This window comes from Oncorhynchus nerka, linkage group LG19 (genome assembly GCF_034236695.1).
Source record: "Oncorhynchus nerka isolate Pitt River linkage group LG19, Oner_Uvic_2.0, whole genome shotgun sequence".
Classification (NCBI taxonomy): Eukaryota; Metazoa; Chordata; class Actinopteri; order Salmoniformes; family Salmonidae; genus Oncorhynchus; species Oncorhynchus nerka.
In genome coordinates, this window is record NC_088414.1 from 33,474,128 (window position 1) to 33,499,662 (window position 25,535).

General features: G+C 45.2%; 1 pseudogene; it reads left to right on the top strand.

Annotated features, from left to right (window-relative positions):
• Positions 1-25,332, top strand: part of LOC115146947 (pro-neuregulin-2, membrane-bound isoform-like) — a 134,914-nt pseudogene extending 109,582 nt beyond the window's left edge.
• The last annotated feature ends 203 nt before the right edge of the window (positions 25,333-25,535 follow it).

Consider the following 25,535-nt stretch of genomic DNA (forward strand, 5'->3'; position numbering starts at 1 on the left):
GGTTATAGTGGTTGTCTAGTAGGGTTAAGGTAGGGTTATCTAGTAGGGTTATAGTGGTTATCTAGGTTATCTAGTAGGGTTAAGGTAGGGTTATAGTGGTTATCTAGTAGGGTTAAGGTAGGGTTATAGTGGTTATCTAGTAGGGTTAAGGTAGGGTTATAGTGGTTGTCTAGTAGGGTTAAGATAGGGTTATAGTGGTTATCTAGTACGGTTAAGGTAGGGTTATAGTGGTTATCTAGTAGGGTTAAGGTAGGTTTATAGTGGTTATCTAGTACGGTTAAGGTAGGGTTATAGTGGTTGTCTAGTAGGATTAAGGTAGGGTTATAGTGGTTGTCTAGTATGGTTAAGGTAGGGTTATAGTGGTTGTCTAGTAGGGTTAAGGTAGGGTTATAGTGGTTGTCTAGTAGGGTTAAGGTAGGGTTATAGTGGTTGTCTAGTAGGGTTAAGGTAGGGTTATAATGTTTCTCTAGTAGAGTTATAATGGTTCACTAGTAGAGTTATAATGGTTCACTAGTGGTTTATAATGGTTCTCTATTAGTTAAAAAAATATATGTAGTAGGGTTATAATGGTTCACTAGTAGAGTTATAATGATTCTCTAGTGGTTTATAATGGTTCACTGGTGGGTTATAATGGTTCTCTAGTAGGGTTTTAGTGGTTCTCTTAGTAGGGTTATAGTGGTTCTCTAGTAGGGTTATAGTGGTTCTCTAGTGGGTTGTAATGTTTCTATAGTAGGGTTATGTTTCTCTAGTGGGTTATAATGGTTCTCTAGTAGGGTTATAGTGGTTCTCTAGTAGGGTTATAGTGGTTCTCTAGTGGGTTGTAATGTTTCTATAGTAGGGTTATAGCGGTTCTCTAGTAGGGTTATAATGGTTGTCTAGTAGTGTTTTAGTGGTTCTCTCGTAGGGTTATAGTAGGGTTGTAATGTTTCTATAGTAGGGTTATAGCGGTTCTCTAGTAGGGTTATAATGGTTCTCTAGTAGGGTTTTAGTGGTTCTCTAGTAGGGTTATATTGGTTCTCTCGTAGGGTTAACATTGTTTTGTAGTATTGTTATAATGGTTCTCTCGTAGGGTTATAATGGTTATCTATTAGGGTTAATGTAGGGTTGCAGTAGTTCTCTCGTAGGGTTTTAATGGTTCTCTAGTAGGGTTATATTGGTTCTCTCGTAGGGTTAACATTGTTTTGTAGTATTGTTATAATGGTTCTCTCGTAGGGTTATAATGGTTATCTATTAGGGTTAATGTAGGGTTGCAGTAGTTCTCTCGTAGGGTTTTAATGGTTCTCTAGTAGGGTTATAATGATTTACTGGAAGGGTTATAGTATGGTTATAGTGGTTCTCTAGTAGGGTTTTAGTGGTTCTATAGTAGGGTTATAGTTGTTCTATAGTGGGGATTTCGTGGTTCTATAGTAGGTTTGTAATGATTTTCTTGTGGTGTTATAGTAGGGTTATAATGGTTCTCTTGTAGGGTTATTGTAGGTTTATAATGGTTCTGTTGGAGGGTCATAATGGTTCTCTCGTAGGGTTACAGTGGTTCTCTAGTAGGGTTATAGTAGGGTTGCAGTGTTTCTCTAGTGGGTTATAATGGTTCTCTAGTAGGGTTAACATTGCGATTGTTTGAGGACGGCGCCCCACATCAACATTTTTTTCAACTAGCACAGTCTTCATAAAATCACAAATAGCGATTAAATAATCACTTACTTTTTGAAAATCTTTCTCTGTGTGCAATCCAAAGGGTCCCAGCTACAACATGAATGGTCGTTTTTTTAGATAAAATCATTTTTTATATCTCAAAAAGTCTGTTTAGTTGGCGCCATCAATTTCAGTAATTCACTCGTTCAACATGCAGACAAAATAATCCAAAAAGCTACCGCTAAACTTTGTTAAAACGAGTCAAACTATGTTTCTATTGAATCCTCAGGTACCCTAAAATGTAATTAAAATATAATATTTAATGCGGAAAGAAGTATGCTCAATAGAAAAAAAATAGCAAGTGTGCATCCTCTTCGTCGCCTGCACACACACTGATTTCCAACTTTGACTCCCGGTACCAAAACTCAAAATTCTTCCTCGTTTTGGAAGGAACAAGCCTGAAACCTTGAACAAAGACTGTTGACATCTAGTGGAAGCCATAGGAATTGCAATCTGGGAGCTGGAATTGCATAGCTTTCCATTGAAAGAGCATCTAAAAAAATATATATAGTGTGTGTGTGGGGGGAGTTCGGCTACCATATCAATTGTGTTATAGTCTCATACATTATGTTAACATTTCTACAAACTTCAAAGTGTTTTCTATCCAATGATACCACTTATATGCATATGCTGGCTTTTGGGCCTGAGTAACAGGCAAATCAAATCAAATTTTATTTGTCACATACACATGGTTAGGAGATGTTAATGCGAGTGTAGCGAAATGCTTGTGCTTCTAGTTCCGACAATGCAGTAATAACCAACGAGTAATCTAACCTAACAATTCCACAACAACTACCTTATACACACAAGTGTATTGGGATGAAGAATAGGTACATACAAATTTATGAATGAGTGATGGTACAGAACGGCATAGGCAAGATGCAGTAAATGGTATAGAGTACAGTATATACATCTGAGATGAGTAAGGTAGGGTATGTAAACATTATATTAAGTGGCATTGTTTAAAGTGGCTAGTGATACATTTTTACACATATTTTTCCATTATTAAAGTGTCTGGAGTTGAGTCAGTATGTTGGCAGCAGCCACTCAATGTTAGTGGTGGCCTTCTGGATGATAACGGCGTGAACAGGCAGTGGCTCGGGTGGTTGTTGTCCTTGATGATCTTTATGGCCTTCCTGTGACATCGGGTGGTGTATGTGTCCTGGAGGGCAGGCAGTTTGCCCCCGGTGATGCGTTGTGCAGACCTCACTACCCTCTGGAGAGCCTTGTGGGCGGTGATACATCCCAACAGGATGCTCTCGATTGTGCATCTGTAGAAGTTTGTGAGTTCTTTTGGTGACAAGCCGAATTGCTGCGCCTTCTTCACCACGCTGTCTGTGTGGGTGGACCAATTCAGGTTGTCAGTGATGTGTATGCCGAGAAACTTAAAACTTACTACCCTCTCCACTACTGTCCCGTCAATGTGGATAGGGGGGTGCTCCCTCTGCTGTTTCCTGAAGTCCACGATCATCTCCTTTGTTTTGTTGACGTTGACTGTGAGGTTATTTTCCTGACATCCTCCCTGTAGGCCGTCTCGTCATTGTTGGTAATATTCTGCAAACTTGATGATTGAGTTGGAGGCATGCATGGCCATGCAGTTGTGGGTGAACAGGGAGTACAGGAGATGGCTCAGAATGCACCCTTGTGGGGCCCCAGTATTGAGGATCAGTGGGGTGGAGATGTTGTTACCTACCCTCACCACCTGGGGCGGCCTGTCAGGAAGTCCAGGACCCAGTTGCACAGGGCGGGTTCGAGACCCAGGGTCTTGAGCTTGTTGATGAGCTTGGAGGGTACTATGGTGTTAAATGCTGAGCTGTAGTCGATGAACAGCATTCTCACATAGGTATTCCTCTTGTCCAGATGGGTTAGGGCAGTGTGCAGTGTGATTGCGATTGCGTGGTCTGTGGACCTATTGGGGCGCTAAGCAAATTGGAGTGGGTTGGAGTTTCTTTTTGTAATCCGTGATTGACTGTAGACCCTGCCACATACCTCTTGTGTCTGAGCTGTTGAATTGCAACTCTACTTTGTCTCTATACTGAAGCTTAGCTTGTTTGATTGTCTTGCAGAGGGATTAGCTGTTTGCATTCGGTCATGTTTCCGGTCACCTTGCCCTGGTTAAAAGCAGTGGTTCTCGCTTTCAGTTTCACGCGAATGCTGCCATCAATCCACGGTTTCTGGTTTGGGTAGGTTTTAATAGTTGCTGTGGGTACGACATCGCCGATGCACTTGCTAATGAACTCGCTCACCGAATCAGCGTATTCGTCAATGTTGTTGTTTGACGCAATGCGGAACGTATCCCATTCCACCGGATTGAAGCAATCTTGAAGCGTGGAATCAGATTGGTCGGATCAGAGTTGAACAGACCTGAGCGCGGGAGCTTCCTGTTTTAGTTTCTGTCTATACACTGGGAGGAAGAAAATGGAGTCGTGGTCAGCTTTTCCAAAAGGAGGGCGGGGGAGGGCCTTATGCGTCGCGGAAGTTAGAATAACAATGATCTTGGGTTTTACCAGCCCTGGTAGCACAATCAATATGCTAATAGAATTTAGGGGGTCTTGTTTTCAGATTAGCCTTGTTAAAATCCCCAGCTACAATGAATGCAGCCTCGGGATATGTGGTTTCCAGTTTACATAGAGTCAAATAAAGTTTGTTCAGGGCCGTCGATGTGTCTGCTTGGGGGGGAATATATGCGGCTGTGATTATAATCGAAGAGAATTCTCTTGGTAGATAATGCAGTCAACATTTGATTGTGAGGAATTCTAAGTCAGGTGAACAGAAGGACTTGATTTCCTGTATGTTGTTATGATCACACCACAACTCGTTAATCATAAGGCATAATCATAAGGCCCCTTGTCTTACCAGAAAGATGCTTGTTTCCATCGGCGCGATGCGTGAAGAAACCAGCTGGCTGTACCGACTCCGATATCGTGTCTCGAGTGAGCCATGTTTCCGTGAAGCAAAGAAAGAAAGAGAAAGAAAGTTTCAGTCTCTTATGTCTCTCTGGAATGCTACCCTTGCTCGGATTTCATCAACCCTGTTGTCAAGAGACTGGTCCTTGGCGAGTAGTATGCTCAGGAGCGGTGTGCTATGTGCCCGTCTACGGAGCCTGACCAGAAGACCACTTCGTCTGCCCCTTTTACGGCGACGTTGTTTTGGTTCGCCGGCTGGGATCCGATCCATTGTCCTGGGTGGTGGGGAAAACACAGGATCCGCTTCGGGAAAGTTGTATTCCTGGTCGTAATGATGGTGAGTTGACGTTGCTCTTATATCCAGTAGTTCCTCCCGACTGTATGTAATAAAACCTAAGATTACCTGGGGTACCAATGTAAGAAATAACACGTAAAAAACCAAAATACTAATAGTTCTCTAGTAGGGTTATAATGGTTCTGTAGTAGGGTTATAGTGGTTCTCTGGTAGGGTTATAATGGTTCTCTGGTAGGGTTATAATGGTTCTCTAGTAGGGTTATAGTGGTTCTCTAGTATTGTTATAATGTTTTTTTTGTTTTGCATGAAAACAGGGAAATGTATGATATGCAAGTCTACACTCTACAGTATATGATCAAACATTGGGCCTTCTGTTGTCATGGCAAGTCATGGTATATGATTTATAGTATAGCAGTATTGTAGTTTTCTACAGTACATATCCATCAACATCATGCATTTGTAAGTCAGCCTTGTGTGGATTTCAGGATGACAGCGCTCCTGTACACTATTTAGTTGCAAAATGTATTGCATATGTAATGTAAGCATCTTTCCCAGAGCCTATGCATACAGCCTGGTACTGTACTGAACCATACTGTATGTGCCAGTAGGTTGTGGGAGCTCTCTCACTCTACATCGACATCTATCTTACTGTCACGTTATGTTTAACCTCCATGGAATTGCACAAATTCCTCTCTTTTCAAGAAGTGTATTCATTGTCAACTCTAGTCAACAGAGCCAAGCCTTTTTTCCTTAAATGACATGCTGAGACGACCTAGGCAGGGTGTGTGGTTGACATTTTTCAAACCTCCTCCGTTACGGAAAAATACCCACAATTAAAATACTGTAAAAACATCAAAGCAGACCAAATATTTAATAAACATCGGGACCGACCAGGGATATAATTCATTAATTACATTAGACCATTTATCTCAATCTTTTCCTTTGAAATGATCTGAAAATTCCCAACTATGCGTGACCCCTTTGAGAGACGACCTTTGCGTGTACACACAAGAGTAGCATTGGAAACAAGCTTGAGGCTCCACTTATAATAACATGAATGACAAAAAAGGCAGACAGATGTGGTGAAGCTCCACCCCCCCCCCCCACCCCCCACCCCCCACCCACAGTGCGAGATCTGACATGTGTAATTTAATTCAGAGAGCACACTGGAGAGGAGGCCATTTCTGCACACCAATTTCATTTAAACGTACACATGCCTGTCTGTCACAGTTTCAAGTGTGCACATACACAATAGAGGTCAGGACCACTCGACTGACAGCCAATAGAGGTCAGGACCACTCGACTGACAGCCAATAGAGGTCAGGACCACTCGACTGACAGCACTGCAGCAAAACATATACTGTAGATCCAAACAGAACTTTAGAAATCGACTCACTTTACTAGTCAGTCAGAGAAGAAATGCATTTCAAGGATTAGCTTGTTGACTACCATTTCTATTGACTGTGTTAATTCCCTTGTGTTATTGCCCTACAGTGTAGATTGTGTACAGTAGAGACTGTTGAGCCACTGTAATATACATCTACCCTCTCCAGCATCTCCAGCATATATGGGCTAGTATTGCAATCCTCATCATGCTGTGAAGTTAGCTTTTTGAGGCCAAAACAGAACTAGAATATATAGAAGCATACAGAATCCCCTCCAGTCCTACACTCTCTCATCCATTCACTTATCCATCCATCCCACTTCCCTCCTCCTATCAGGGTGTCTCCCCTACCCCAAATATCTCATTGATGGCTCTACAGAAAGCTGGACCCCCTCAGCCCGCCCAAGAGCGCGTTGTCATGACAACAGCTGGGATTTGCTGCAACCCGACTAGAGCAAGTGGGCTGTCAGAGATATGGGTTCAGCAGCTGGAATGGTGCAGCCCTTCTCCACCTCTTCCCATGCAATATAATCCCCCCTCTGAAGCTGATTGGATAACTTTGTTTTGCGGATGAGGTGAAACATCATCTTAGCTTAGTCAATAGTATCAAGGTGTTGCTGGTCCTTAGATGAGGTTGGTGAACAGATTGCTGAGATGGACTCTGTCTTCTCTAATACATGTATCCCTCAGTGAAGGCAATCACAGGCTTCACGTCTCATACTGTCACACAGGCCTTCCATCACATACAGAACATACACTTACTCTCTATCAGTCATCCCCTCCCTTCCCCATAACGGGTTATAATGTAATATTTGAGAGTGAATTGATCAGATGTTGTATTCCCATGGTATACAGGTAAGGTTTTTCTGTTAACATGTCATTGGACATGATACCATGGTCACATGTCATGTCCCATCAAATGTTTCCTGAATATGAATGTAGTTGCCTGTGTTGAATGAAACATTAACATTGGACTGTGCTGCCATGTAGTGAGTACCAGAATAAGTAACATCTAACATCCCTTATGATCAGGAAGATAGATTTAATGAACTAATATATTCAAATCTATTAATTGGACGACTAATCTATACTTTCAAAACGATCTATGTTCTTGTGCTATAGACCCATCTGTCATGGTAATATAATGTTTCATTTTCTAAGTAGTGCACTATGTCATAATCTGCCCTTAATGGATGGCCCAGAGATCCCATCTTGTCATTATGGCAGTGAGTTAAGTGGATATCTGGATTTGCATGCTCTAGTCTAGTCTCACTGCTTGTTGTTGTTTTGTCTGTCTGTGGTGCTTGTTTGGATGTCCTGATGGTCTTAGCTTGATGTTGTCCAGCTCCGTCCTGTTACTGTAACTGTTGCTCATGACTCACCATCCGTGTCTCAACTGTCCCGTCAGTCCTGTCGCTCAATGCCCATACTGTGTGTGTATATCTGTTGTTTATCTATGTTGGAAGGTGTCTCTCCTAAACTGTTCTCCTCTTCTTTTTTGTTTGTTTTTCCAACTGTCAACTTTCTGCAATGGCAGAGCATCTTGGGATTGAATTTATGGGTATGGAACAATCGTTTGATTCCCAGCTTGAGTAGAGCTGTGTTCTATATCTCCGTCCGTTCCGTTTGACATGCTTCCATTCCCTCTGTGAGGTTGACTCTAAAGCAAATGGTCTGATTGATTAACCAATCAATCAGTCAATCAACCTTAACAGTATCTCAATGGGCTGAAAAATGCACTGGTCATGCCCTGTGGAGCTGACCCTCCCTCTAACATTACCCGATCTACAGCTGACCCTTCCTCTAACATTACCCAATCTACAGCTGGCCCTCCCTATAACATTACCCGATCTACAGCTGGTCCTCCTTCTAACATTACCTGATCTACAGCTGGCCCTCCTTCTAACATTACCTGATCTACAGCTGGCCCTCCCTCTAATATTACCCGATCTACAGCTGGCCCTCCCTCTAACATTACCCGATCTACAGCTGGCCCTCCTTCTAACATTACCTGATCTACAGCTGGCCCTCCTTCTAACATTACCTGATCTACAGCTGGCCCTCCCTCTAACATTACCCGATCTACATCTGACCCTCCCTCTAACATTACCCGATCTACAGCTGGCCCTCCTTCTAACATTACCTGATCTACAGCTGGCCCTCCTTCTAACATTACCTGATCTACAGCTGGCCCTCCCCCTAACATTACCTGATCTACAGCTGACCCCCATCTAACATTACCTGATCTACAGCTGGCCCTCCCTCTAACATTACCTGATCTACAGCTGGCCCACCCTTTAACATTACCTGATCTACAGCTGGCCCTCACTCTAACATTACCTGATCTACAGCTGGCCCTCCTTCTAACATTACCTGATCTACAGCTGGCCCTCCCTCTAACATTACCTGATCTACAGCTGGCCCTGCCCCTAACATTACCCGATCTACAGCTGGCCCTCCTTCTAACATTACCTTATCTACAGCTGGCCCTCCTTCTAACATTACCTGATCTACAGCTGGCCCTCCCTCTAACATTACCTGATCTACAGCTGACCCACATCTAACATTACCTGATCTACAGCTGGCCCTCCTTATAACATTACCTGATCTACAGCTGGCCCTCCCTCTAACATTACCTGATCTACAGCTGGCCCTCCCTCTAACATTACCTGATCTACAGCTGGCCCTCACTCTAACATTACCTGATCTACAGCTGGCCCTCCTTCTAACATTACCTGATCTACAGCTGGCCCTCCCTCTAACATTACCTGATCTACAGCTGGCCCTGCCCTTAACATTACCCGATCTACAGCTGGCCCTCCTTCTAACATTACCTGATCTACAGCTGGCCCTCCTTCTAACATTACCTGATCTACAGCTGGCCCTCCCTCTAACATTACCTGATCTACAGCTGGCCCTCCTTATAACATTACCTGATCTACAGCTGGCCCTCCCTCTAACATTACCTGATCTACAGCTGGCCCTCCCCCTAACATTACCCAATCAACAGCTGGCCCTCCCTCTAACATTACCTGATCTACAGCTGGCCCTCCCTCTAACATTACCTGATCTACAGCTGACCTTCCCTATAACATTACCATGGGTGTCCCGATTTGCAGTCCTCATCACTACATGTACAGTATATTAGAACATCTGACAGGAGAGCAAAAGCAGTTTTCTTCATGAACTGGTTTTAAGGGACTATAAATTTGTAGAGCAGGTATAAACAAAATTAAAGCTTGAGTCATGGATTCCCCCTCCAGATTCCACCTCAATCTATCTTCTTCAGGTAGTAGATGCCCCATCCATCCTCCCTTCAGGTAGTAGATCACCTGTCCATCTATCCTCTCTTCAGGGAGTAGATTCCCCTCCATCTATGCTCTCTTCAGGGAGTAGATTCCCCTCAATCTATCCTCTCTTCAAGGAGTAGATTCCCCTCAATCTATCCTCTCTTCAAGGAGTAGATTCCCCTCAATCTATCCTCTCTTCAGGTAGTAGATGCCCCATCCATCCTCCCTTCAGGTAGTAGATAACCTGTCCATCTATCCTCTATTCAGGGAGTAGATTCCCCCTCCATCTATGCTCTCTTCAGGGAGTAGATTCCCCTCCATCTATCCTCTATTCAGGGAGTAGATTCCCCTCCATATATCCTCTCTTCAAGGAGTAGATTCCCCTTAATCTATCCTCTCTTCAGGTCGTAGATGCCCCATCCATCCTCCCTTCAGGTAGTAGATAACCTGTCCACCTATCCTCTATTCAGGGAGTAGATTCCCCCTCCATCTATGCTCTCTTCAGGGAGTAGATTCCCCTCCATCTATCCTCTATTCAGGGAGTAGATTCCCCTCCATCTATCCTCTCTTCAAGGAGTAGATTCCCCTCAATCTATCCTCTCTTCAAGGAGTAGATTCCCCCTCCATCTATGCTCTCTTCAGGGAGAAGATTCCCCTCAATCTATCCTCACTTCAAGGAGTAGATTCCCCTCAATCTATCCTCTCTTCAAGGAGTAGATTCCCCCTCCATCTATGCTCTCTTCAGGGAGTAGATTCCCCTCAATCTATCCTCTCTTCAGGGAGTAGATTCCCCCTCCATCAGAACTCTCATCAGGTAATAGATTCACGCTCCATTTATCCTCTCTTCAGGGAGTAGATCCCCCACTCAATCTATCATTCCTTCAGGAATGTAGATTCCCCCTCCAGCTATACTTCTTAGAGAAGTAAATGTCACCTCCATCTATCCTCTCTTCAGGTAGTTGATTTCCCCTCCATCTATCATCTCTTCAGAAAGTAGATTCCACCTCCATCTATCATCTCTTCAGAAAGTAGATTCCACCTCCATCTCTCAACTCTTCAGATAGTAGATTCCCCCTCCATCTATCCTCTCTTCAGCTTGAAGACTCCCCCTCCATATATCCTTTCATCAGGTGGTAGTTTACCCCAACATCTATCATCTCATCAGGGAGTAGATTCCCCCTCCATCTATCCTTCTACAGTGTTTAGATTCCCCCTCCACTATCCTTTCTTCAGGGAATAGATTCCCCCTCCATCTATCCTTCTACAGCGTTTAGATTCCCCCTCCACTATCCTCTCTTCAGGGAATAGATTCCCCCTCCATCTGTCCTTCTACAGCGTTTAGATTCCCCCTCCACCATCCTCTCTTCAGGGAGTAGATTCCCCCTCCATCAGAACTCTCATCAGGTAATAGATTCACGCTCCATTTATCCTCTCTTCAGGGAGTAGATCCCCCACCCAATCTATCATTCCTTCAGGAATGTAGATTCCCCCTCCATCTGTCCTTCTACAGCGTTTAGATTCCCCCTCCATCTATCCTCTCTTCGGGGAATAGATTCCCCCTCCATCTGTCCTACTACAGCGTTTAGATTCCCCCTCCATCTATTCTCTCTTCAGGGATTATATTCCCCTCCATCTATGCTCTCTTCAGGGAGTAGATTACCCATCCATCTATCCTCTCTTCAAGGAGTAGATTCCCCCTCCATCAGAACTCTCATCAGGTAATAGATTCACGCTCCATTTATCCTCTCTTCAGGGAGTAGATCCCCCACCCAATCTGTCATTCCTTCAGGAATGTAGATTCCCCCTCCACTATCCTCTCTTCAGGGAATAGATTCCCCCTCCATCTGTCCTTCTACAGTGTTTAGATCCCCCCCCCATCTATCCTCTCTTCAGGGAATAGATTCCCCCTCCATCTGTCCTTCTACAGCGTTTAGATTCCCCCTCCATCTATCCTCTCTTCAGGGATTATATTCCCCCTCCATCCATCCTCTCTTCAGGGAGTAGATTCCCCCTCCATCAATCCTCTCTTCAGGGAGTAGACTCCCCCTGGATCTATCCTCTCTTCAGGAAATATATTCCCCATCCATCTATTATTTTTCAGGGAGTAGGTTCCCCCTCCATCTGTCCACTCTTCAGGGAGTAGATTACCCATCCATCAATCCTTTTTCAGGTAATATATTTCCCCCATCTATCCTCTCTTCAGGTTGGAGATTCCCCCTCCATCTATCCTCTCATCAGGGAATATATCTCCCTCCATCTATCCTCTCTTCAGGTAGTAGATTTCCCCTCCATCTATCATCTCTTCAGGTAGTAGATTTCCCATCCATCTATCATCTCTTCAGGTAGTAGATTTCCCCTCCATCTGTCCTCTCATGAAGGAGTTGATCCCCCCTCCATCTTTCCTCTCTTCAGGTAGTAGATTTCCCCTCCATCTATCCTCTCATGAGGGAGTTGATCCCCCTCCATCTTTTTGCTCTTCACAGAGTCGATTCCCCTTCCATCTATCCTACTTCAGGTAATAGTATCCCCCCATCTATCCTCTCTTCAGGTTGTAGATTCCCCCTCCATCTATCCTCTCTTAAGGTTGTAGACTCCCCCTCCATCTATCCTCTCTTCAGGTTGTAGATTCCACCTCCATCTATCCTCTCTTCAGGTTGTAGATTCCCCCTCCATCTATCCTCTCTTCAGATAGTAGATTCCCCCTTCACTATCCTCTCTTCAGATAGTAGATTCCCCCTCCATTTATCCTCTCTTCAGATAGTATATTCCCCCTCCACTATCCTCTCTTCAGATAGTATATTCCCCCTCCACTATTCTCTCTTCAGATAGTATATTCCCCCTCCACTATCCTCTCTTCAGATAGTAGATTCCCCCTCCATCTATCCTCTCTTCAGATAGTAGATTCCCCTCCATCTATCCTCTCTTCAGATAGTAGATTCCCCCTCTATCTATCCTCTCTTCAGATAGTATATTCCCCCTCCACTATCCTCTCTTCAGATAGTATATTACCCCTCCACTATCCTCTCTTCAGATAGTAGATTCCCCCTCCATCTATCCTCTCTTCAGATAGTAGATTCCCCCTCCATCTATCCTCTCTTCAGATAGTAGATTCCCCCTCCATCTATCCTCTCTTCAGATAGTAGATTCCCCCTCCACTATCCTCTCTTCAGATAGTATATTCCCCCTCCACTATCCTCTCTTCAGATAGTAGATTCCCCCTTCACTATCCTCTCTTCAGATAGTAGATTCCCCCTCCATTTATCCTCTCTTCAGATAGTATATTCCCCCTCCACTATCCTCTCTTCAGATAGTATATTCCCCTCCACTATTCTCTCTTCAGATAGTATATTCCCCCTCCACTATCCTCTCTTCAGATAGTAGATTCCCCCTCCATCTATCCTCTCTTCAGATAGTAGATTCCCCCTCCATCTATCCTCTCTTCAGATAGTAGATTCCCCCTCTATCTATCCTCTCTTCAGATAGTATATTCCCCCTCCACTATCCTCTCTTCAGATAGTATATTACCCCTCCACTATCCTCTCTTCAGATAGTAGATTCCCCCTCCATCTATCCTCTCTTCAGATAGTAGATTCCCCCTCCATCTATCCTCTCTTCAGATAGTAGATTCCCCCTCCATCTATCCTCTCTTCAGATAGTAGATTCCCCCTCCACTATCCTCTCTTCAGATAGTATATTCCCCCTCCACTATCCTCTCTTCAGATAGTAGATTCCCCCTCCATCTATCCTCTCTTCAGATAGTAGATTCCCCCTCCACTATCCTCTCTTCAGATAGTAGATTCCCCCTCCATCTATCCTCTCTTCAGATAGTAGATTCCCCCTCTATCTATCCTCTCTTCAGATAGTATATTCCCCCTCCACTATCCTCTCTTCAGATAGTATATTCCCCCTCCACTATCCTCTCTTCAGATAGTATATTCCCCCTCCACTATCCTCTCTTCAGATAGTAGATTCCCCCTCCACTATCCTCTCTTCAGATAGTAGATTCCCCCTCCATCTATCCTACTTCAGGTAGTAGTATCCCCCTCCATCTATCATCTATTTAGGTAGTAGATTTCTTCTCCTTCTATCCTCTCTTCACAGAGTAGATTCCCCTCCATCTATCTTGACATCATGTAGTAGATTCCCCCTCCATCTATCCTCTATTCAGGGAGTAGATTCCCCCTCCATCTATCCTCTCTTCAGATAGTAGATTCCCTCTCCATCTATCCTCTATTCAGGGAGTGGATTCCCCCTCCATCTATCCTCTCTTCAGATAGTATATTCCCCCTCCACTATCCTCTCTTCAGATAGTATATTCCCCCTCCACTATCCTCTCTTCAGATAGTAGATTCCCCCTCCACTATCCTCTCTTCAGATAGTATATTCCCCCTCCACCCCTCCACTATTCCCCCTCCACTATCCTCTTCAGATAGTAGATTCCCCCTCCATCTATCCTCTCTTCAGATAGTATATTCCCCCTCCACTATCCTCTCTTCAGATAGTAGATTCCCCCTCCATCTATCCTCTCTTCAGAGAGTATATTCCCCCTCCACTATCCTCTCTTCAGATAGTAGATTCCCCCTCCATCTATCCTCTCTTCAGATAGTATATTCCCCCTTCATCTATCATCTCATCAGGTAGGATATTCCCTCTCCATCTATCCTTCTTCGGGGAGTAGGTCCCCCCACAATCTATTCTCTCTTCAGACAGTAGATTCCACCTTCATCGATCCTATCTTCAGGAAGTAGATCCCGCCTCCATCTGTCACTCTTCATGTAGTAAACACCCCTTCCATATATCCTTTCATCAGGGAGTATATTCCCCCTCCATCTATCCTCTCTTCAGGATCGTAGATCCCCCTTCCATCTATCCTCTCTTCAGGATCGTAGATTCCCCCTCCATCTATCCTCTCATGAGGGAGTAGATCCCCCCTCCATCTTTCCTCTCTTCAGATAGTAGATTTCCCCTCCATCTATCCTCTCTTCAGGATCGTAGATTCCCCCTCCATCTATCCTCTCATGGGGGAGTAGATCCCCCTTCCATCTTTCCTCTCTTCAGGTAGTAAATTTACCCTCCATCTATTCTCTCATGAGGGAGTAGATCCCCCCTCAGTCTTTCCTCTCTTCTGATAGTAGAATCCCCTCCATCTTTTCGCTCTTCACAGAGTCGATTCCTCTTTCATCTATCCTACTTCATTTAATAGAATCCCCCTCCATCTATCATCTCATCAGGAAGAAGATTCCCCTTCCATCTATCCTACTTCAGGTAGTAGTATCCCCCTCCATCTATCATCTATTTAGGTAGTAGATTTCTTCTCCTTCTATCCTCTCTTCACAGAGTAGATTCCCCTCCATCTATCTTGACATCATGTAGTAGATTCCCCCTCCATCTATCCTCTCTTCAGGGAGTAGATTCCCCCTCCATCTATCCTCTCTTCAGAGAGTAGATTCCCTCTCCATCTATCCTCTATTCAGGGAGTGGATTCCCCCTCCATCTATCCTCTCTTCAGAGAGTAGATTCCCTCTCCATATATCCACTCTTCAGGGAGTAGATTCCCCCTCCATCTATCCTCTCTTCAGAGAGTAGATTCCCTCTCCATATATCCTCTCTTCAGGGAGTAGATTCCCCCTCCATCTATCCTCTCTTCAGAGAGTAGATTCCCCCTCCGTCTATCCTCTATTCAGGGAGTAGATTCCCCCTCCGTCTATCCTCTATTCAGGGAGTAGATTCCCCCTCCATCTATGCTCTCTTCAGAGAGTAGATTCACTCTCCATCTATCCGTCTTCAGGGAGTAGATTTCCCCCTCCATCTATCTTCACATCAGGTAGTAGATTCCCCCTCCATCTATCCTCTATTCAGGGAGTAGATTCCCCCTCCGTCTATCCTCTATTCAGGGAGTAGATTCCACCTCCATCTATCCTCTATTCAGAGAGTAGATTCCCCCTCCATCTATCCTCTATTCAGAGAGTAGATTCCCCCTCCATCTATCCTCTATTCAGGGAGTAGATTCCCCCTCCGTCTATCCTCTCTTCAGAGAGTAGATTCCCCCTCCATCTATCCTCTATTCAGGGAGTAGATTCCCCCTCCGTCTATCCTCTCTTCAGAGAGTAGATTCCCCCTCCATCTATGCTCTCTTCAGAGAGTAGATTCACTCTCCATCTATCCGTCTTCAGGGAGTAGATTTCCCCCTCCATCTATCTTCACATCAGGTAGTAGATTCCCCCTCCATCTATCATCTATTTAGGTAGTAGATTCCCCCTCCATCTATCCTCTATTTAGGTAGTAGATTCCCCCTCCATCTATCCTCTATTTAGGTAGTAGATTCCCCCTCCATCTATCATCTATTTAGGTAGTAGATTCCCCCTCCGTCTATCCTCTATTCAGGGAGTATCTATCCTCTCTTCAGACAGTAGATCCCCCTTCCATCTCTCCTCTCTTCAGACAGTAGATCCCCCTTCCATCTCTCCTCTCTTCAGGTTGTATATTTCCCCTATTTCTATCCTCTCTTCAGACAGTAGATCCCCCTTCCATCTCTCCTCTCTTCAGGTTGTATATTTCCCCTATTTCTATCCTCTCTTCAGATAGTAGATTCGCCCTCTATCTATCCTCTCATCAGGGAGTATCTATTCCTCTCATCAGGGAGTATCTATCCTCTCATCTATCCTCTCATCTGTCATTCTTCAGATAGTAGATTCGCCCTCTATATATCCTCTCATCAGGGAGTATCTATCCTCTCATCAGGGAGTATCTATCCTCTCATCTATTCTCTCATCTGTCATTCTTCAGGTAGTAGACTCCCCCTCCATATATCCTTTTGTCAGGTAGTAGTTTACCCCACCATCTATCATCTTTTCAGTGAATAGATTCCCCCTCCATCTGTCCTCTCATCACGGAGTAGTTTCCCCCTCCATATTTCCTCTCTTCAGGAATTAGATTCCCCCTCCATCTATCCTCTATTCAGGGAGAAGGTTCCCCCTCCATCTATCCTCTCTTCAGGGAGTAGATTCCCCCTCCATCTATCCTCTATTCAGGGAGTGGATTCCCCCTCCATCTATCCTCTATTCAGGGAGTAGATTCCCCCTCCATCTCTCCTCTATTCAGGGAGTAGATTCCCCCTCCATCTATCCTCTGACTCCCTCTGGAATCTTCTCTCTGGGGTTGATGACATCAGACTAATCTTTGTGAGCCTCCATGTCTCTACTGTTTACTTCAGAATAAACAGTGCTTAGTTTCATGTGATTCCTTTAGCACACACCGGGTTTGTGTTAACACTAGTGTGAATTTGATTACATTACTCAGTAAGAGTTGTATCACTTCTAATCCTTCCTTAGACACTGAAAAGACACACATACACACACAAATTCACCTCTCTCTCTCTCTCTCTCTCTCTCTCTCTCTCTCTCTCTCTTTCTCTCTCTCTCATTCTCTCTCTTTCTCTTGTATATATGCACACACACACACACACACACACACACACACACACACACACACACACACACACACACACACACACACACACACACACACACACACACACACACACACACACACACACACACACACACACGGTTTTATGATACACCTATTAAAAAGCGGCGTGAGCTGTACCATGTTTCAACTTGTATTAGCCAATGTGAGAATCCATTGCCGCTTCATTGAGACACAGACAGGACCTCAGGATGAGTGCTGCAAATAGGACATCCCTGTTCCTCTCTATCAACCATAACCAGGAAGGATATTCCTCCAAGATTTGCTTTATGTTCTCCCCTCCTGTGCCTCCTGTTAGCATGCTATGCCAGGTTTACAGTTGACTATCCCCCCACCCCACCCCAACATCCATATGCTGCTCATCTTAACTGTGTCATTCTCCTCATCCCCTCAACACTCCACCTCTAACCTGTAACCTCTAACGTCTAACCTCTAACCTATAACCTCTATCCACCTCTCATTTGAAACCTCACTGTAGATGTTTGTAAGTCAACCTGCTCTGTTCTACCCGTGTCCATCAATTACTTTACTTTGGTTGAAAACTGTCTGTAAAAGTAGAATGCATTGTGTGTCTAGACTCTTTTTCATTGAGTGACTGTGGTATGAACATGTCATACCTTATTTAGAGTAAAGAAATAGTCTGTTCTTTAAGGACCTCCTTTCCCAAGAAATGTCCTGTGATACCGTAGTTTACTATTTCCTTATGAGACCTCACTGTACAAAATAGTCAAACTACATTCAGGTAAATTTGTGTGAGGCTCCGAGAATTTCATTATTGCCGTTTCTTGTCACCGTGGAAAATTCTTCATCAATAGATATCAACCAATATGGCTGAAATATTGCTATTTATACTATCCATGGTGATTCATTTATAGTGTCAAAATAGCCCATGCTGTTGCAGCTGCTGGTGAATGGAGGAAGTGGGTGAGGCAACCTCATATGGGAGGAGCTGTAAAAATGCAATACATTTTTATGACGTTATTTATCACAGGCCCACTACCTATTCCCCCTGGTCTGCTCCCTCGTTCCCTCCACTCTCCCCTGGTTAAGCCACATCCTCCCCTCCTCACAGGAACATTTTTATGACGTTATTTATCACAGGCCCACTACCTATTCCCCCTGGTCTGCTCCCTCGTTCCCTCCACTCTCCCCTGGTTAAGCCACATCCTCCCCTCCTCACAGGAACATTTTTATGGCGTTATTTATCACAGGCCCACTACCTATTCCCCCTGGTCTGCTCCCTCGTTCCCTCCACTCTCCCCTGGTTAAGCCACATCCTCCCCTCCTCACAGGCCCACTACCTATTCCCCCTGGTCTGCTCCCTCGTTCCCTCCACTCTCCCCTGGTTAAGCCACATCCTCCCCTCCTCACAGGAACATTTTTATGACGTTATTTATCACAGGCCCACTACCTATTCCCCCTGGTCTGCTCCCTCGTTCCCTCCACTCTCCCCTGGTTAAGCCACATCCTCCCCTCCTCACAGGCCCACTACCTATTCCCCCTGGTCTGCTCCCTCGTTCCCTCCACTCTCCCCTGGTTAAGCCACATCCTCCCCTCCTCACAGGCCCACTACCTATTCCCCCTGGTCTGCTCCCTCGTTCCCTCCACTCTCCCCTGGTTAAGCCACATCCTCCCCTCCTCACAGGCCCACTACCTATTCCCCTGGTTTGCTCCCTCGCTCCCTCCACTCTCCCCTGGTTAAGCCACATCCTCCCCTCCTCACAGGCCCACTACCTATTCCCCCTGGTCTGCTCCTCGTTCCCTCCACTCTCCCCTGGTTAAGCCACATCCTCCCCTCCTCACAGGCCCACTACCTATTCCCCTGGTCTGCTCCCTCGTTCCCTCCACTCTCCCCTGGTTAAGCCACATCCTCCCCTCCTCACAGGCCCACTACCTATTCCCCCTGGTCTGCTCCCTCGTTCCCTCCACTCTCCCCTGGTTAAGCCACATCCTCCCCTCCTCACAGGCCCACTACCTATTCCCCCTGGTCTGCTCCCTCGTTCCCTCCACTCTCCCCTGGTTAAGCCACATCCTCCCCTCCTCACAGGCCCACTACCTATTCCCCCTGGTCTGCTCCCTCGTTCCCTCCACTCTCCCCTGGTTAAGCCACATCCTCCCCTCCTCACAGGCCCACTACCTATTCCCCCTGGTCTGCTCCCTCGTTCCTCCTCCCCCACTCCTCCCCTCCCCTGGCCCAACCTATTCCCCCTGGTCCTCCCCGTTCCTCCACTCTCCCCTGGTTAGGCCCATCCTCCCCTCCTATTCCCCTGGTCTGCTCCCCTCGTTCCCTCCACTCTCCCCTGGTTAAGCCACATCCTCCCCTCCTCACAGGCCCACTACCTATTCCCCTGGTCTGCTCCCTCGTTCCCTCCACTCTCCCCTGGTTAAGCCACATCCTCCCCTCCTCACAGGCCCACTACCTATTCCCCTGGTCTGCTCCCCTCGTTCCTCCACTCTCCCCTGGTTAAGCCACATCCTCCCCTCCTCACAGGCCCACTACCTATTCCCCCTGGTCTGCTCCCTCGTTCCCTCCACTCTCCCCTGGTTAAGCCACATCCTCCCCTCCTCACAGGCCCACTACCTATTCCCCCTGGTCTGCTCCCTCGTTCCCTCCACTCTCCCCTGGTTAAGCCCTATCCTCCCCTCCTCACAGGAACATTTTTATGGGAAAGCAAAGAGGTTCAAAATCTGTTTTAGTTTATTTTTTTGTTGATCACAAAAACCAGAAGTAACAATGCATGTAATAACAAAAGTTTAAAAAATCTTTTTTTTTCTTGATTTATTTGAAGGCATTGAATGCAGAGCATGTTTAAAGCCTGCAGGGACCCCTTACCTGTGGTTCTGCTTGTGTGAGTGCCTCTGTATAAAATGCTCTAGCAGAATAGACAGTGAGAGGATGAGCGGCCTCTGTGTAGATGAGTGTTGATCTGATGGGCTTTCAGTCAGTAGAGACCCCTTGGATGAATGAGGCACTCCTACAATCAGAGTAGCAGATTTGGGACAGCTTTTCTGTGCCAACCTGTTTTGGGCGGACCTCCATTTTAGATCGTTACAGTGATCCGTACCAGTGACATGTGTTACAGTAAACCAAGCCCAGCCATTCACAACGAGCAACACACAATGCTGCAGTAATTAAAACAAATGTAGCACCTACATCTCTAGTGAATGCTATACAAATTCCCAGTTAATGCCAGTCATCTAAATTTAGAAATTTATAGCACATTTCTAGTGAATGCTTTTCCCCCAGGCATCTTTTTTGATTAAGGATGTTGAAACAATAATGATTCCAGTAATATTTATGAATATTTACTAGTGTCAACTGGCTTTTGTTCAACAGCCATTACAATGAAGGGTTGGAGTTTCACTGTAATCAGAGCCTTCAACACATCCATACAGTATGTCTACTTTGATACATGTAAAGAGAGTGAGCAACATCTGCTTAGTGTAGGAGTGTAAAAGCTGTGGGAGACAGGAGGGCTGGGGCATCAGAGACATGGTGTAAAGGGATGTCCATGATGTCTAAAATTACTCCTTCAAGGGACTGATGTTGTAGTTTTATTTTCATACCTGTCTCTCTCTCTCTCTCTCTCTGTGTGTGTGTGTGTGTGTGTGTGCGTGCGTGCGCGCGCGCGTGTGTGTGTGTGTGTGTGTGTGTGTGTGTGTGTGTGTGTGTGTGTGTGTGTGTGTGTGTCCACAGAAGCTGAAGAGCTCTACCAGAAGAGAGTCCTGACAATCACGGGGATCTGCGTGGCTCTGCTGGTGGTGGGCATTGTGTGTGTGGTGGCCTACTGCAAAACCAAGTAAGTCAGCCCAGGACAGTATAGGTGTGTTAGATAGACCCTAGCATAGACTGTTGACTCAGCTCCAGTGCTATGAGAGTGACTGGGGTATTCTCCTCCACAGGAGACAGAGGAAGAAGATGCACAATCACCTGCAGCAGAACATGTGTGCAGATCACCCAAACCGGAACCTAGCGAACGGACCCAATCACCCAGGACCTGGCCCTGAGGAGATACCCATGGTAGATGTGAGTGGCACATATCCATCGATTCCCTTACTGACTTTTCTGTCATCAATTAGTGAATGAATGGAAGGGTGAATGGGTTGTTTTCGTGTGAGTTTCATAGCATACATTATTTTACTTTCCTTTAGTGGAGCCTAAGTACTCTCTTGAAGGATAGCGAGGTCACAGGTTAACTTCCAACAGTAACTAAACCTCTCCTTTCAGAACACACATATGGTCAATCAGTGGCGTTTCAAATATGTCAGGACAGATTTAGCAACAGTCTTTGTGATGGTATTGTACGTAAAGTTCAACATGATGATGGGCAGTTACACAATTCCCCTCCATACCATCTCTCCAACACTTTCCTCTGTGTGTTTTAGTACATCTCTAAGAATGTGCCTGCAACGGAGCGAGTCATAGGGCATGTACCACAGGACTCGTTCCCAGGCAGCCATGCGTCTTCCAGATCTCACAACTCCTCTACCCATGCCCATTCATCCACTCACAGGTAACCCCTCAACCTCCCCCTCACTACACATATCACAGGTACATTTTTTGACACACAGAAAAATACACACTGAACTACACACCGGACCATATCCTGGTTGAACCCTATGTTTTGGTCCTCTCTTGTCTCAGACACGAGGAGCGGACATGGAGCCTGGAGCGGACTGACAGTGTCCTCTCAGACTCACCAGGCATGATGTCGTCCTCCGTGGGGACCAGTAGGTGCAACAGTCCTGCGTGCATGGAGGCCAGGGCCAGGCGTGCCGCACACTGTGGCTCTACTGTGCCCCACCGGCCGGGCCTGCAGTACGAAGACTCGTTCGATTCGCTGGGGGACTCTCCACACAGCGACAGGTGGGAAGGGAACAGGCCCCTCTCTGTGGTTATGGCACTGGGGGATGTTCTAGTGCCCACCTTAGGAGGCCTCGTTTTACAGCTGGCTCTCTATCGGCCCCTGGAGGCCAGCGAGGGCACTTTGAAAGAGTCAATGGCAAATACTACTCTACCATAGCGAGACATGATGAGATAGGCCTACTGTAGGCAGTGGTGGAAAAATAACCCAACTGTCAACTTGAGTAGAAGTAAAAGATACAGTAATACAAAATTACTCAAGTAAAAGTGAAAGTCACCCAGTAAAATACTTTTACTTGAGTAAAAGTATAAAAGTATTTGGTTTTAAATATACTTAAGTATCCAAAGTAAATGTAATTTCTAAAATATACTTAAGTATTAAAAGTAAAAGTATAAATAATTTCAAAATCCTTACATTAAGCAAACCAGCCGGAACGATTTTCTTGTTTTTAAAATGTACGGATAGCCAGGGGCACACTCCAGCACTCAGACATAATTTACAATTGAAGCATTTGCGTTTAGTGAATCCACCAGATTCAGAGGCAGTAGGGATGACAAGGGATTTTCTTTTTAAGAGTGTGAATTGGACAATTTTCCTGTCCTGCTAAGCATTCAAATTGTAACTAGTACTTTTGGGTGTCAGGGAAAATGTATGGAGTAGAAAGTACATTATTTTCTTTCGGGAACGTAGTGAAGGAAAAGTAAAAGTTGTCAAAGATAGTAAATAGTAAAGTAAAGTACAGATACCACAAAAAACTACTTAAGTAGTACTTTAAAGTATTTTTTACTTAAGTGTTTTACACCACTAACTGTAGGACAGGCAGGTCTTGAAATGTATACTGTTCTTGTGTCATGTTCTGATAAAAGAAGGATAAGGTAGGTATATACAAGTTAAGTTATATATCCAGTTGCTGTACTAAAGTTAGGAGTCTTTTGAGGATAAAAGCCGTCAGGAGAGAGCCCACAGGCAGATGTATTTCTCAAGTGAAGAATCTGCTGGGTCAAGCTTACTGTACTGTACTGTACTGTACTCCCCTAAATCTGTAAGGCAGCTAAACAGGAGGGTGGATACCGTAAGGACTTCATTAAGACAAGGAGAGTAGAACAACAGATCTGATCTCTGGGGTGGAGCTCTAGCTAGCAGATCTTTGCTGTGGCTGTGGTTGTCAACTCTACTGTGATCTTCGCCCTGGGTTGCTGTATGCCTAAAGATTGAGCACAGATGTTATTGTAGGGACACATCTTCATCTTCACAGGAGGTTTAGAGAAGTGTACATAACTTCTATTTAGTCATTTTAGCTGGAAACCAATGACCACAAACATTTCTCATTTCAAGATGCACCATGCTGAAATGGCCATTTCCTGGTATGCTAAAATTCTAATAGTTCATTTCAGTTTATGTGACATAACAATCAAGTATAGTGTAGTAAAGAATCATTGTACCATCTAAACTACTGTGAAATATATTTTCCATCACCAAAAATATGGTATTTTCAGCTTGTTTTCAGCTTGTATTTTCAGTTTGAAGCTGGTGTACAAAAGCCGAAAGTTAAAGATTCAAGAACGGGAAGCATAGAAATGACGTACATAGAACCGATTTACCGCCTCTTAGATTTGCTATAATTACATTTCTATGTGAATTTGGTCAGGTCGCCCAAAAAGGTACATATTGCAGATTTAAGATTTTTGTTTTAGAGTGTTTGAGTTAGTGAGAGTGAGCTCATCTATAAATGGCTACAGTAATCTATAATGAACATTTGACTGAACAGTAGTACCAGGCAGCATCGCAATGCTAAACTTAACAGGATTACAGTGGAACAGTGATTCACTTTATTTTAGATTTGCCTTTGGATCTTTCAGATGCTTTTTCCTAAAGGGGGTACTATGATTTTCCCTAGTGCCATAGAACATATGAAGGTAGAGGGACTGTACTGTAAACATAAAACAGCATCTCAAAACTCAGCACAACACACACACTTATGTTTTCCCTAGATATAGCCCTCTGTAAGGATAAAGGTCACATTTACCATTAAACACATTCAATAACATAACAAAGATGTAGAAACTGAGGAAGCAGGATTTCACAAACACCATCCACCCACAACTGACAAACCTGCACACTAACTCAATAATGTCTCTTACTGCTGTTTGTGGATGGTGGGTCCCTGTCCCACATCATTCTGTTAGACATGACATCTAACTGGGCTGCTGCTGTTTGGCCTGGTCCTCTCTCTCCCTGTCCTTCTCCTCCCCGCTCCCCACCCTACCTTCCCCCTCACTACAGGTATGTGTCGGCCCTGACAACGCCGGCCCGCCTGTCTCCAGTGGACTTCTTTTACTCGCTGTCCCGCAGGTGCCTTCCTTCCAGATCACCTCCCCCAACACCAGCCAGGCCATGTCCCTGCCACCCGCCGCCCACACCCCCTACCCCCCGGAGAATGACCAGCCTCTGCTGCGGCGCTACCAGGTGCCCCTGCATGACGTCCAGCGCCAGGAGCCCTACCGGCAGCAGCGCCGCACCTACCTGAACGACAGCACGGGCAGCCTGCCCTCTAGTCCCTACAGGCTGGCTGAGGAAGAAGACTACGAGACCACACAGGAGTACCTCTCCTCCCGTGAACAACCAAAGAAAAGTGGGACCAGCAGTGGTGGTGTTGGGGGTCGGCGCTTGCGGAGGTCCAGACAGAACGGCTACGTAGCGCCGAGAGGATACGAGGCGTCACAGGACTACGGCTCTCGCAGCTGCCTGATGGACAGCGAGTCGGAGGGGGAGGGTGAGAGCACGCCCTTCCTCAGTATGCAGAATATGAATGCGGAGCCCTCCACCATCTGCAGGCCGGCCAACAGTAGGACTTCTCAGTCACACTCTTCAGGGCGGCACGGTGCACGTGGGACTGTACAGACCAGACAGACGCACTCACGGTCCAAACCGGACAATGTACCGCATTAAAGAAAGAAGATGAGCTACCAACAAAAATCAATATAGTATAAACCTGCACCTATACAAAATATTTTTATTTTATATAACTGACAGATATTCTAAACAAATGAAATATTTATTTTCATTTTTAGCAAAAGTTGTCTACTAGTTAACAGCAAAGACTTTTTTATAGGGAAAACTCTATTTATATGTACATTTTGATTTACAGTATAAAAAGACGTGCCAATTTTTTCACAACTTCAAACATTGAGTAATATTGTGGTGCCTTTTGCTGTATTCCGATGGCAGAGGGCCAGTGGAAGTTTTTGTAGCCTTTCTTATATGGACATCATTTTTTATACACGTTTCCTCTTTTGTTTTCTTTTTTGAGCTTTGTTTTTTCTTCTTTTCAGGCTGCGTTCTTCTGGGAGTCGAGCCCCACTTGAACATTACCCTTCCCCTTCCACATCATGCAATATAAACCACTTAATCATAAGGTGTATGTTTACATGAATATAATTCACCTATAGGGTTTATCATTTTGGGACTCTCCGGTAGAAAATCTGATCAATGCAACGCAGGTCCTTGCTCTCTGAGTGGGGAGGAGTGTTTGTGTGTGCGTAAGTGCGTGTACTCACGTGTTTGTGTGCGTATGTGTGTGTGTGTGTGTGGGGGGGGATTTTGTGTACAGCTATGCTT